This window comes from Melospiza melodia, chromosome 10 (genome assembly GCF_035770615.1).
Source record: "Melospiza melodia melodia isolate bMelMel2 chromosome 10, bMelMel2.pri, whole genome shotgun sequence".
Classification (NCBI taxonomy): domain Eukaryota; kingdom Metazoa; phylum Chordata; class Aves; order Passeriformes; family Passerellidae; genus Melospiza; species Melospiza melodia.
In genome coordinates this window covers 16,771,406-16,781,283 of record NC_086203.1, presented here as the reverse complement: position 1 = coordinate 16,781,283, position 9,878 = coordinate 16,771,406, and positions in this window count along the sequence as shown.

The window sequence follows — 9,878 nt, the reverse complement described above, 5'->3', positions numbered from 1 at the left end:
CTGACAGCTCTGGGAAATGTGTCATACCTGTTGCAGGTGTTCAGGAAGTGTTTGAAGTGCATGCTGCACACAGAACTGTCCCTCTGCCCAGGACCCAGGTGGGTTGTGAGCTGTGCCAGGGTACACAGTCATGGGCAAGGATGGACAAGTACCTTGGTGGAAATAGTGACACTATTGCATTCTCTGATGAGTTGGCTTTCCTAATTTCCCACTCCAATTTTGACACGTGTGGATAGAAAAACAACTGTGAATATTTTCCCATAAAAATTGCCTTTGTTTTCCAGCACACTTCAGATCTGATAGAAATGTTTTGGGGTGGGAGGGATTAATTGCCCTTAGCACAAACTCATTTTGCAATGCAGGTGTAAGGTGTAATGGCACATCCTTTATCAGGAACTTGGAGCCTCATTGCTCTCATAGAGGTAATTCTGAGATTTTTTCCTGTTACACAGATCCCATAGATGTTTCCATATACTCAGTTGTGTTGTGGAGGAGGAATCAAGCAGCAATTTTCTGGTTTTCATTCATGCTTAGAGACCTCTGGGGTCTTTGAGGGGAAAAAATGACACTTTTCTTTTATGACTGAAAGAAAATTTATTGTCCTGTTTGAAATTGCTTGTTTCTTATTGCTTAGTTGTTTTTAGTCTTCCAAGGAACAAGTGGTTATGATTTCCCTGCTGTTGTTGAAATATGATAGACTTCTCATTGGGTAGCATTGGGGAAAATTTTCTTTACCAAAAGTGGAAATTTTGGGAGTCAATTTAGTGCTTCAGCAGGAGTCATTCTGCAACACCAGCAAATGGCCTTTGCTGCCAGCCAGCATCTACTGACTTGCTGTGAGTGAAGCTGGGTGAACGATTCAGGTGAACAGCAATTCTGCAAAAAAATGTCACTTCCTTTACCCTGAGCCCATCACAGATTTAGGCTGACTTTGGTCAGGGCAGTGCTGGGATTTTTGCTGCTCCTCTGTGCTCAAAGCACTCCCTTGGAACTGCATCCAGGTGCAACCTCCTCTTGCTTCTGGAAAGATCTGAATCCATTTTGCCCAGTTCCTAAATCCTATCACCTTGTTTTATTCAGTATTTTTTCAGTCACGTAAGAAGCTGCTCAGTTTGTCCTGTGTTGAAGCTCGTGGAGATGGGGGAAGATAAGTCTTAAATGATCATTGGCATTGGGACATCAGAGCTAATTTCTAAGGTGTCAGGGAGGAAAAGGCTCTCTAAATCACACCCCCTGGCACCCTGATGTTCCCTGCTTGGCTGGGGACACCTGCATGCTTCCCCCCTGGCCTTGGATGACAAAATGACTCCTTGAGGTTTGTGGTGTCCCCTTCCAGGTGTTGTGGTCCTTCACCACAAGCCTTGGAGGGCTGCTGTGACCCTTGGGTTCAAGAGGAAATCAAGGAGAATTCAGCAACTTTTGTGCCCCTGGAAAATATTTTCAAATATTTGCCCTGGACTGAAGAGCAGGGCAAAAGTGACCAAATAAATTGGAATCCTCCAGAGCAGAAATGTCTGAGGCACAGCAGCTCTTCAGAGCAACAAAGCAATTGAGCTGGACTCCCTTTCCTCACACACAGACCTTCCACTGAGGCTCTCCAGGGAACAGACCTGAGGTCTAATTCCAGAGATCTGGGCTGGAGGACCTGGCCCTGGGGACAAGTGCAGCAAGGATGTTGTCTCTCCTGCTGGGTGTTGGGATGTGATGATGCAGCCCTGTGTAGGTGTGAAATGTCAGCATGAATGTTTACCCAGGGTGCCTGACGTGACGTGCAAGGACCTGCCTGTCATTTTGGACCATCTGTTTCTTGCTGTGGAGGTGTCTCTTGCCTTTCCTGGTGTCTTCCTCAGCCTGGTTCTTCTCTTTCCAGTCTTGGTCCTTTACTGCAGGTGCTGCTCTCTCCCTCTTCCTGGTCTTCTATCCTAAGCCTGCTCTGCAGCCTTCTTCCCACCAACATCCTGGTGCTGGGTTTGGGTTTTTGTGGTGGATTTGATTCCCCTTTTGTGAACTTGTTTTTCCCCATTTAAATGGCTCTTGCTGTCTCTCCCTCCCCTTGGCATGGAAGAGACACACTCAGGCTCTGCCTGTCTGACTTGCACTTGCTCAAGCCCTGGGGACTGCAGAGCTTGTCCTGACGTGATCCTGCAGCAGTGGAGAACACCTGTAACACAGGGGGAGAGATTCACTGCTGGAGTAACCAGGGAAATGGGAAATGCCTGCCTGACTGCCTTGGAGCCCTTCTGTGGCTCTCCCAAAAGGCTCTGCTCAGGGAAAAGCTCCCCTGGTTGTTTCCCCTCCCTGTTCAGGGCTTGGCAGCACTGTAGGACAGTGTGTTTGTGCATCTGTGGGTGATTCTTACCCTGACCCCACACAGTGGGTCCCTGGTGCAGGGGGAAGGGGCCATGTGCCCACTGCAGCCTCATGTCAAGTGGGATGTGACTGTAGTCAGTTCTGCCTTGTTTTTGGTGTCAGGGAAGGGATCATCCCTTTATCCCCCACCTCTGAGACAGGAGTTTTGTTCTGCTGGGGGAGTGCCTTTCTCTGAGGGAAAAGGGAAGAGCGGGGAGGAACAATGCCAGGAAGATCTGATCCTGTCATTTCCCTCCCAGCCCTGTGTAGGCCTGGGCACTGTCTGCCCCAGCCACCACCACAGCTTTTGGGTGGGCACAGGGTGTCCTGTGCCTTGGCATCTCTCCTCTGGCCATGTGGTTTCTCCTTGCATTGTGGTTTCTCTTCCCAGGGCAGATGATGAATGAAGGAGAGCAGTTCCCAGGACATCTCTCCTGGGTAGCCCTCTATGGTGCTCTGGTGATTTATTTTGCAGGATTGATGTGTTGTGCACTTCTCTCTGGCTGATTCAAGCAAACACACACAAATAACTCTGCTTTTATCTGCCCAGGTCCAGACCCTGCTCAAAGCCTCCTCCTGGCATGACTCACTCCTGGGCAATCCCTGGAGAAAATAGATGTGGTAATTCAGTTGCAGGTCCCATCCTTTTCTCACGGCCCTGTGGTCAGCTGGCTTTGTCAGGTGTGCTCCAGGTGGCTGACAGGAGAGCAAGGTGCTCTGAGCAGGAGCCTTGCATCAGCCAAGTGTCTTTTCCTGCCTCTCCTGTCCTCCCAGAGGGATCCTGCTGGTTGGCAGGGTACTTGTCCCACAGCCACTTTGGGACACTTTCTGTCAGCTGTGACACTTTGGCTCTGGTAGAGGTGTAAACTGGGTTCTTGATCCATTGAGTGATTCATATGAAGTAATTAATAAAAAATGTGCACTGTCACTTTGGTTGATGTCCTGGCCTTTGTTGGTTTCTGTGAGGGTAAATTTTGTTCACTGAAAATTTTGTTGTTTTTACAGAATGCCTTTTTTATCATCTTGTTTTCCTTTCTCCTATTTTGCTTTTCTATGCCCTCCTTTTTAATCCTAAAGTAAAACCTCATCATAAACTAAAATCCATATTTTAGGAAAAACCAACACATAAAATCGAAGGAGGAAGCTGGAATCCAATTTGATGAATAATAAATAATCCTGGACTCAGAAAAGCCTCAGCTATTTTTCTCAAAGCATCCAGTGCACTACTGGCTTGATTGGCTGCTATAAATACTGGCCAGGTTCTTTCAACCCTTGGGAAGGTAAGTGAGAGGCCAGTGCCAGGTTTGGGATGATGAAAGGGCCAGAGGAAGGGGCAGATGTGTAACTGTGAGCAGGGAGCCCAGCCCCAGTGTGGGCTGGCAGCTCAGGGTGCAGCACAGAGCCCTGTGCTTGATGTGGGATCTCCCTTTGCCACAGCTCCAGCACCAGCCTGGGCCAGAAATTGCACTGATCCCAGCATGGCAGGGTGCTGGCTCCCTCTAGCATGGCAGGATGATGGCTCTGGCTCCATCCAGCATGGCAGGGTGCTGGAAACCTTCCTGCCCACACAAAGAGCTGAACCTTGGTGACAGGCACTGGGTGCACCCTGACATCTCCACGCTGCTTGAGGCTGAGGGGTTTGGAGAGCTGACACTCCTCACACAGCCTGGAGGGATGGAGCAGTTGGACATCAGGGGGCAGCTTGGGGATGTCCTTCCTTCCTTCCTAGGGCCTTAGAGGAGCATTTTTGCTTTGTCAAGACCCACTTGTGACAACTGGAGCTTTGTCCTCTCTCTGTCTTCAGTGAGTCAAGTTTTTATTCTGCTTTCCTTCACAATCTGCATGATCATAGGGCCATAAAATGGTTTGGGTTGGCATAGGCCTTAAAGATCATTGAGTTCCACTTCCATGCCTTGGAGATGAGCTTTTCTAGATGACACCTTTCACTAGATGAGCTTGCTCAAAGCTCCTGTGCAATCTTGAACACGGAGCCCTTTCTGCTTGACATGCTGGCAACTCCTAAACTCACAGGACTTGTCTGCCTCTCATCTTTCCATGCTTACAAAGCCCTTGCTGCTGTTCAGCCCCAGCACAGCTGGCCTCTGTCCTGCCCCCTGGGGCAGGTTGCTGCAGGATTGAGTGTGGTCCCTTCTGGCACAGCCTGAGCCTGGACTTGTCCCCAGCCCTGCCTAGCACAGGGCTTGAGCACAGCCCTGAAGGAGGAGATAAGAACAGCCTTTGTGTGTCCGACTGGAGCATCTCCTGTTTCCAGCAGCAATTGTGAGGGATGCCAAGAGCCTAGAAGAAGAATCAGGGGCATGTGTGGACCCATCCTTCCCTGGCAGGCAGCCCTTGGCAAGCCATTGCTTAAACTCTGCTTCCCCTGGCAAAGATGGTTTCCATCATGCTTGAGAGAGGATGGCTTCTCCAGGAATTGATAGCCTCTGTTATTATCACAGCTGCAGGCTCTGTGGAACACCCCCATCACCAAGGCTGCTGTTCCTGACCTCAGGGGCTGCACCTTGCAGGTTCTGGCCTGAGGAGCGTGCATCAGGCTGGGCTATGTCCTGCTTTTCACTGCAAGGACTTTGTCTTCCTGTGGTGGCCCATGGCACACCTGCACAGGGCTGGCTTGACTGGCCAAGTCATTGAGGAGACCAAGTCCTTGAGCACAGTCACCTGAAGAACAAGAAACATTTGGAGATGTTTTCCCCTTGACTTTATAACTTTCCAGTGGAGCTCATGACAAAGAAAGAGCTGCATTGCTGCCACCATGAGTGTCAGGTGGCCTCTGGTGTACTTGCCATTGGTGCTACCCTCAGTTTCCTGGTCTGAGGGGCTTTCACTGCTGTTGGTTGGGCGATTTTTTAGCAAGTTGCCAAGGGGGGTTCTCCAGCAGCACTGCCTCGAGGATCCTGGCTGTGGTCCCTGCTGTGCTGGCCGTGCTGCAGTCGGATCCAGTAGCATCGTGTCCATTTCCATGGCAACAGCACGTGCGTGACCATAATAAAGTCAGTTTACAGCTCCTTCCCTGTGTGTGTGGGCAGGAAAGGAGTTTTCTGAGGTAAGAGCTCAAATGACTTGCAAAGGAGCATTTTGGCTGGGTAAAGGCAGACTTTCCAGTGGCTAGGGAGGCTGTTTGTGCAATGCTGGAAATGCTAATGAAGATTGTGTGAATTTTCTGGGATTTTTTTTTTGCTCTTCCAAGCAGATTTCATGCACACATGTAGTAGGAGCTAAATTTAAGGGGTGATTGTCCAGAAAGGGCTACAGAACAGGTCTCTGAAGCTTTCTTGTCCCACAGGGTAATAACATGGGCTGTGCATTTTCTCAGAAGTGGCTTTAATGCTGTGGGATTCAGTCTCAGCTTGGAGCCTGCTGCTGTTTGTCATAGGCTGAATGCCAACAGCCCGGCTGTGGGGAGAGCTCACACACAGCCCTTGAATTTATTCTGTGAAGAGCAGGAGCTGGGCAGGACTCTCTGCTTGGCCAGTGGTGAAGGTGGTCTCCTCTGGAGGTGTGGTGTAGTCCCAAGGGGTCCATTTGGTGCCTCTGGAGGTCTCTTCCACATGAGGCCATGACAGGGCTGTTGGTCGGTCGCTGGTGCTGGTTGATGTGGTTTGGGCTGTTGGTTGGTTGCTCTCCAGCACTGTCAGCACCCGGGCTGAGTTTGCAGGGATCTGAAATGATGAGTCCTTTGACCCCAGCACTGCAGTTCCAGCACTTTGGTAAAAAAGCAGGAACCCTTTTAATGTGGTCAAACCTGGCTTTCCTTGTCCAGTTCAACTACAACTAGTGAAGTGAGATTCCTGAGCGGGCTCAGGAGTGTCGTTTCTACTTCAGTATTGAGCCACGCACAGGACCAGCAGGATTTAGGCACCACATGGGTTTTGGAGCACCAGGCATCTGAGCTGTGCTGGGGATGCTGGTGTGGGAAGGACTCCAAGGAACCTTGCTGCATTCTCAGAGTGCCAGGTGTATCTTGGTGAGGTTTCTGTGGTGGCTCCTCGCTCCGTCTCATGGGGTAACATCAAAGGAGGCTGCCAGGGGAAACAGAGACCAAGGTAATGCCTCATCATGGGAGAGCTTTGAAAGCCCTGGCCAAGGGAAACCTGCCTGATGGGCTCCAGTGGGGCTGGCAAAGCTGGCTCTTCCCAGCTCAGTGTGTGGGGCTGTGTGACAACTGTGCATGGATGGGACTGTGGGACACTGCCCTGGTGGCTGCTTACAACAGAAAATAGGGCAGTGCTGGGGCAGGTACTGCAGCCTGAGGAAGCTCCCAGAAGGTTCTAGGGAGGGGTTTGGTTGTGGGTTAGAAAAGGTCAGGCCCCAGGTACTGTCAAATGTCACAGAGGTTCAGCACCACAAACATCCTGTGGGTTTGTGTTTCCCCTTCCCATGGCAGCCACGGCCTCTGCTGTGGCCCCCAAGAAGTGGCTGGAAGCTGACAGTGTCTTCTGGAGGTGGCACCCGGGTGGCACCCACTGACTCAGCCAGTGGGTGTGAAACCAGGGGCTGGCTTTAGCACCAGCCCTGCCAGAGGGATCTCAGCAGTTTCAAAGCATCCTCGCTGCTCAGCCCGGCTTGGCTCCCTTTCAGCAGCCTCTTGCTTGAGCACCAAATTCCTCCTCGGGAAGTGCAATATTCATGAAGGAGACACGTTAATTAGCAAGCTGTCTGCTCCCTGCTTTGGCATGTGAGTAGGTGGTGTTACCTCTGGAATTAGGTTGAAATCCGTTTGGTATTTAGGTGCATTTGATTTGCAAGAGCTTGTAGGCCCCTTAAAGAGCACCTCTAAAGCACGTTGAGCTACACACAACTTTCATGTGATGTGTTTTCTTTCTGTCACTCTGGGACATGCAAGGACGCCTCATTGCCAAGCTGGTGTCCCCTGGGCAGCTGAACAAACTGTGGGCAGCTGACTGCCGGCATTCAGGACAGATCCACTCATTCCTGAGTGCAGCCTCTCTTGCTGGCACAGCAGCCAGCAGGTCAAGAGATGTGTGGTTATCTCAGACTTGGTCGTGGAAGTTGCTCAGAGGAGGCTGATTCTCAAATTGCACTGTGTTTGGAAGTCAAATGAGCAAACCCCAGCTCTGCAGCTCCACAGCAGCCGTGTGTGGCTTTGCTGTCCCCAGCCTGGAGAAAAGTTACTGTCTCTGGTTGGTAGTTTTGAGCCCCAAAGGAGTTGTGTTGCAGCCTCTTATTGAACCCCAAGGGCATGGAAGGGAACACAAAATGGTAAAAACACCATCAAACCCAATTCATTCCAAATCAATTCCTGGCTATTGCCACCACCATCACTGCTCCAGTGCTAGTATGTTGTCTTCAAGTATCAGTAAGTTTTGGCAACTTCTCTTGGGCATGAGAAGCCAGAATCTGTGGAATGGAGATTTTTTTTTTCCTGAATCTTTTTAAGATATCTCCCTGTTCTGCTGTATTCTAGGAGTAAGAAGGTAGAAAGTGAAGATGCTAAAAAAGACTAAAAATCTTGTGTGTTGTAATTGAGAAATAAGATTTTCTTCCCTTTTGTAAATGATTTTCAGTGGTTTCAGTATTCTCTTTTGCTTTCTGTCATAGCAAAAAAATGAGAGGAAAAAATGGAAGCAGTCATGAAAAGACCAAGTGTTTTTAATTTTCTGGTCAATCTCTTAAGAACTTTAAAGAAATGGCTCGTGCTAGTTTTTGGAAAAAGGCAGAGAAATTCCAGTTTCTGCCTGTCATTTTTTCCTCCCCACTTGAAATAATTCATCCAGGCCTAAATTAAACCGTTTGATTTGGAAACTGGGGCAGAAGGTGAGTGTTTGTGGGTGTGTTGGCAGGGGCACTCTGAGCAAAGAAAAGCTTTTGGAAGGGCAGGATGCAGCCCCAGCGCTGCAGGGTGAGCTATACTGGGACTGCCTTTGGTGGAACCACGGCGGGTGCTGCTGGGGTGGACGAGGAGGTGAAGACGCCAGCCCAGAAAATCTTTAAATACTTCAACACAGGAGCTCAGCCCCCACTCCTGTTAATTTGGGAACCACTCCCAGCTGCTCTCTCTGGCTCTGAGGGATGCCCTGCTCCCAGGGTCAGCAGCCTGGGCACCCAGCACCCCCCAGGGCAGCTCCCTGCCCTCTCTGCCTGGGTGTGTGCTGAGCACCAAAGAGAGTGGAGGAGAAACCCTTGCTGCAGTGAGGGGTGAGTGCCTCCTTTGCTATTGGAGCCCCTCTGGAAGGTGTTCATCACTCATGCCTTCTTTCTCTCGTTTAAATGAAGGTTTCTGCATCCCCCTGCATTCCTGCTCTGCACCACATGAGTCTCTGCTCCAGGCTCTTGTCCTTGGGGTGGGCAGAGGCTTTGCTGAGCCCATGGACTCCTGGTTGTCCACAGCATCAGGCTTGAGACAGACTGAGCTGGGTGAGTGGTTTCCTTCCTGCTTTCCCTGAGCCTTTTCCCAGCAGTGTCACCCAGCCCACTGAACAGGAGCCCTTGGGGGCTGCTGCTCCATGGCAGTGCCCTCCTTTGGGTGCACCCAGCTGCACTCTGTGAGCAGCCAGGATTCCTTCTGGGTGCCTCTGGAAGCAAAGCCTGCAGCAGGGCACTGCTGCTGTGCCCCCTGAGGATGGCAGGGAGGAGAAGGCTGTTGGTAGAGAATGGCTTCACAGAGCCACTCTGGGAGCTGGTCACCCCTCCTCAGTGAGGGCTGCTGGAAGGGAGCCCGGGAGAGCCCTGCCAAGGATGTCTTCATCCTCACACCCCAATGCAGGCAGTGTTTGCAAATGCTGAGGGGATGCTGCTCCACCAGGGGCCAGCCAGGGATGATGGTGTAGCTTTGGGTGGCTCTGCTCATAGGCCCAAGGGTCTCGAGGTGTGTTTTGGCTTGTGGGGCACAGTGGGGGCTTGGATGGCCCTGGAGGAGGTGACAGGAGGACGTTGGCTGTTTGGCCATGAACCCAGGGTGGCTGTACTGAACCCCACAGTCCTGTGAGGGATTTCCCCATTTACAGTCACAGTGTTGTTCTCCAGCTGTACCTGAAGCACAAAGGGGGATCTCCTAATGCAGCACAACTTTTATGGGCTGAATTGATTGCTGGTGAAATACCCAAGCCTCAGTATGCTATGAGATATCCCTGCTTCCCACCATCACCTCAGCACTGCAGAAACACTCCAGTCCTGGTGCAAGGGCTGCATGTGGCCAGAGCCCATCCACTGTGTATTGTCCAGGACTCTCTTTGCTTTGGCAAGAGTGAGAAGCAGGTTCATTGAAAAGATCTCTACTGGAGTACCAAAAATGCTTTAAAATGATCTCTTTTGCATTGAGAAGGCGTAGAAATGCAGAATGGATAGTTCTTGTAAGCTGCCCCACCTGAAACACCAAAGGATGGAAGTAATTAATGAATTAATTTCACTGTCCCCATTGGAAAGGTGCTGGCCACAGCCCTGGGAAGCAGTTGATGGGGATGGGGAAGGCAGCTGCCTCTCTTGCTTTGATCCAAAGCAGTGTGAGCACCTGGCTAGGAATGTGGGGTCATGCTGGCATCTTGCAGTGC